Raw genomic sequence first — 5,028 nt, 5'->3', positions numbered from 1 at the left:
ATAAATTCAAAAAAGTGTTCATGAATTTGAAAATTTACATGGATTTCGAAAAAGCTTGCAAATTTGAAAAATCTTCATGAATTTTGAAATTGTTCCCAAATAATGAAAAATGTTCGTTGAGTGAAAAAATGTTCACAAATTTATAAAAGCAAGAGAATTTTAAAAAATGTTTGTGAATTTTAGAAAATATTCATGAATTCAAAAAGGTTTGCTAATTTCAAAAATTCTTCGGAATTTGAAAATGGAAAAACTGAATAGGAAAAATTGGTGGAAAGAAAGAAATCAAAAAAACCGAAAGAAAAAACACATTAATATTCATGAATTTAAAAATAAAAATGCTAATAATAAAAAATAAAATGGAAGAAACAAGTGAAAAGGTGAAAAAAAAAACGGTTTAGGGGAGGATATAAAACGTTCCCATAACCGGCTAGAAAAAGACACAGGAAAACCGCATAATGGGCCGGCCCATGAAGCATGCAACCAGAACTTTCTCTCTTCTTTCGCGCGCTATTTTTTGTTGGGTTGTTCCTAGCCCATGGTTCACAACGCTACAACAACCCATCAGCACGCCCCACACCAACCCATGAGTTGTATGACTATTGCATGAAAAATTGTCACTACTATAGAAAACCCTACTAATGGCATGCCAAAAACTACTTTAGTGGCATAGGGGCCCCACGGCCTTAGCCACCGATATGACGCCACTGATAAGTGGTTGTTGGTGGCATGTGGCCCACTTGCCATCAGTATTTTACATATTGGTGGTGTGCCTCCAACCTCCACGCCACTACTAATAGGAATATTGGTGGTGTGCCTTTAATCTTACCATCACAAATGAGCACACATGCCTATGATGTGCACTTATTGACAGCACGCCATCAGTAAACAATTCACAAAACAAAAAAGTATGCTCTTTTACCTGGCTAGTGACATGATGCAATTCGCCTAATACATACCATTCCATTCATATATATATATATATATATATATATATGTATAATATGAAGAATCATTGAATAAATAAGTTGACCATTGGTTTATACATGGAGAAAATACCAAATACCAAAGCCAACAAAATCAAAACTCCTCGCCGGCCCATTGTGTTTCCTGCACCGGACGACCATTGAATGGCGCATCTCAGGCATGGTGTGACCACTGGATGTCAACTTGTCAAGCTCCGCATGTAGATCCACACGCACCCGAGAGGCCATTTTTGTCACGCCGACTGTTGCCGCACCGCTGAACACGGAGCCCATGGCCTCATGAGATGGAAACTTCCATGCCCTGGTGCCAGATCCTACAAGCTGTTGTTGAGGATCAGGACGCCGGTGATGAAGTGACGGTGAGAGAGGAGGGATGGTGGAGATGGATATGGCGAGGATGATGCCAACCCTGCCGCACAAAGTAGGGGACCTCGCCGGCATGTGGCCCGAGGCCTCTCCTAGCTGGATTTGAACAAGAGCGCCAGATCCGTGGGTGAGATCCTTCTCCCGGTGGACGAACACATGAAGAGGTGAAGGAGGAAAGGCTAGGCTGGAGGCTCAGGCTCTCATACACGAAGGCAGAGGAAGATGAGAGAGGCGGACGCGTGAAGGCATAGGAAGATGCTTGAAGGCAGATGAGTGTTTCATATGGATACTTTTGAAAGGTGCTCCACAAGGTACTAGGTTTTAGGCATCTACGAAGTACAAAAAAACATATTATGACATGATAGTGATAATATGAAGTTATGTCTTTCAAGACTAATGGTAAAGTCTAATGATGTGGAGCATCTTGAAAAAGACTAATGGTAAAGTTCATGGTCCAGTCCATTTTTTTAAGTGTAGAGCATGATGGATAAATATTAATACAAGGTGCTCCACAATGTATCTATTTGTAAGTATTTGCAAAGTAGGAAAGATATATTATGACATGACAAGTGGCAATATGAAGTTAAATTTCTCATACTCTCGATGAACTATATGGTCTAGTCAATTTTTAAAGTTGCATGTACATATAAAATGATATGACATTAAAATATCATAGTTTGACCTCAATGTCTAAGGAATATCCTAGCAGATCCACCCATTACAAAGCAAAGAAGAAGGAAACTTTTGTCAAATCTTGTGAGACTTTATCGCCTAACTCCTAAACCCGTACATGATCCCATGCAAAGTTTACCACTTTTCGAGCAGTTTTTGGTTGGTTTCTGTTTTCTGACTAAAAAACCAAAGAGTGCATTTCATTTCTAAAATGTAGCAAATGGGATCTAAAAACCATAAATTTCAAATTATCTCTAATTTGTTGTTTAGTTCATGTACAAAAAGTCTAGAACATGTTGGATAAATATCCGTGCAAGGTGCTTCACAAGGTACCGATTTCTAAGTATTTGTGAAGTAGGACAAAGAAATTGTGACTATGACAAGTGGCAATATGAAGTTAAGTTTCTCAATACTATCGATGAACTTCATGGCATGGTCCACTATAAAATAAAGTTACATGTACATATAAAATCATTTTTCATTAGTAACCTCATAATTTGACTTGAATGTCTAAGAATTATCCTAGTAGATCGACCCATTACAAAGCAAAGTACAAGATTACTTTTAAATATCACCAAACTTTTCACCTATATCCTAAACGAATAATATCAGTCGATGCAAATGTTCACATTTTTTATCAGAACTTGGGTGGTTGCTATTTTTGATGAAAAATGCATAGAAAATGCATTTAAAGCCTTAAAATTGAAATTGAGATCTAGAAAAATATCAAAACTAGAAAGTATCTGTAATACATGGTTTAGTTCATGGTTTATAAACATTTTTACATTGTGCTTAACGTACTCATTTTTAGACATTTAAAAAGTAGGAAAATCATTGTATGACTTGACAAATGGCAATATGAAGCTAAATTTATCAGTAGTAATGATGAAGTACATGGTCCAGTCCATTTTTAAAGTTACATGTACAAACAGAACAATTGGTTATTGGAAACATCATAATTTGTCTTGAATGTCTAAGAAACATCCTAGTAGATCCACCCAGTCAAAGAAAAGTACATTGAGAGTTTTAGTAACTCTCATGTGACTTTTCACCTATCTCCTAAGCCATGAGATGAGCACATGCAAAAGTATCGATATCGTGTAAGCAAATGTTTTTCAAATTCGGACAAGTGTGTCCAGAATTTCACATAGGTCAAAAGTTTTCACATTGTATCGGCTGTGGAGATTGCATGTGATACCAGATTAAGGTGATGAAAAAGCTATGTTGTTCGCTTCGACGAGGCGAAAAACTTTCATGCTGAGAACTTTTTCATTTTGAAGCCGCCTTGAGGCCGAAACCCTGCACGTCTTAGTAACATATGCACCCAAGTAGGGCAACTTCATTTATTTCAACACCAAGGCAACATATATAAAATGGCTAGTGTTTTGTCTCTCCACATGAGTCCCATGACAAGGGTTCAAATCCCATATGTAGCACCTACTTTTCAAATAAAACAAGACAGATGGGGTCCACTTTTTAATTAGAATAGTTTCAAGTGAACACGATTTTTTTTATTTTTCACGGAAATGCACATGTAGTGCCATTGGAAATACTACAAAAGAATTGAGCTGCAAAGTTACCACTCATAAAACACTAGCCCAGTAATAAACCTCTCTCTCTTCACATGAGGCCCATGGCCATGGTTGAGGCCTCATTAATAACACCTATTTTTCCTTTGGAGGTTTCAAAATAAGACATGACATGTGGGGTCTTCTTTTTAATTAGACTAGTCTCAAGGTAAGGTGTTTTTTGTTTTATTTATTTCATTGAAATGTACATGTAGTCCCATTCTACATACTAAAAATAGAGCTACAAAGTATTATCACTAATTAAACACTAGCCTAGCGACCAAACTTTGAGTCCTACATGCACAAATGTGGGAGGTCACGAGTTCGAATTTCATAGACCAATTTTTTTCTATTTATATATTTCCTTCACTAACCCATCCAAGATATTGGTGACACTAAAAATCTTCACCGAACATGCATATGTCTTGTGACACTGGAAAGCGTCACCTAAAATCAGACCGGACCATCACCTAAGATGCCCGGGCCGGCATTAGTTTGTGACAACCACCATCACGGAAAATGATTTTAGGTGACAGTTCCTTTCCCGTCATGAGGATTTTTGTTACTAACAATCGTGTGTTTTGTAGTGACTTAGCATATTGTTGCTAATCCATTATGTGTGGGTTGTACTACATGGAAACAATTCAAGGGTGGTGTGCAACAGTGAATTGAGTTGGAGGGAAAGGAGGGAGGTTGGGGTTGCAACCTGGTTGACGGATGACGGGCCAACAAGGAAGGTGGCAAATTAATCATAAACATGTCTATATATGTAGTAATGGAATTTTAGGTATACATACAACAAGTCAGAGCAACTTTTAGAGCATTCATGTAACAAGGGTATAAAAGCTGGTAGGAAAATGACATCCCTCAAGTTTCGAAAGCGGAAAATGAATTCTTAACATCTCCGTTTTCTGAAGAGGAAATTCGAACCGCGGTGTTTCAAATGGAACACAACAAGGCTCCGGGACCGGATGGTTTTCCGGCAGAGTTTTATCAATGCTTTTGGGATGTGATCAAGGCGGACTTGGTTCAGTTGCTTAACCAACTGCATACCGAAGACCTTGATATTTCCCGCTTAAACTTTGGGGAGATTATCCTACTGCCTAAGATTAAGGAGGCCAGTCGTATTCAACAATATCGACCGATTTGCCTTCTCAATGTAAGCTTCAAAATCTTTACGAATGTCGCAACTAACCGGTTGAACGGGGTGGCTGATCATGTCGTCAAGCCCACTCAAACAGCATTCATGCAAGGACGCAACATACTAGATGGTGTGGTTGTGCTGCATGAAACGGTACATGAGCTTCACCGCAAAAAGTTGAATGGAGTGATCTTTAAAATAGATTTCGAAAAAGCCTATGATAAAGTTAAATGGCCCTTTCTGTTGAAAACTTTACGCATGAAGGGGTTTTCACCAAAATGGTGTCGATGGGTTGAGA

This window comes from Triticum aestivum, chromosome 3D (genome assembly GCF_018294505.1).
Source record: "Triticum aestivum cultivar Chinese Spring chromosome 3D, IWGSC CS RefSeq v2.1, whole genome shotgun sequence".
Lineage (NCBI taxonomy): Eukaryota > Viridiplantae > Streptophyta > Magnoliopsida > Poales > Poaceae > Triticum > Triticum aestivum.
Note: the sequence above shows the minus strand (reverse complement) of the source record.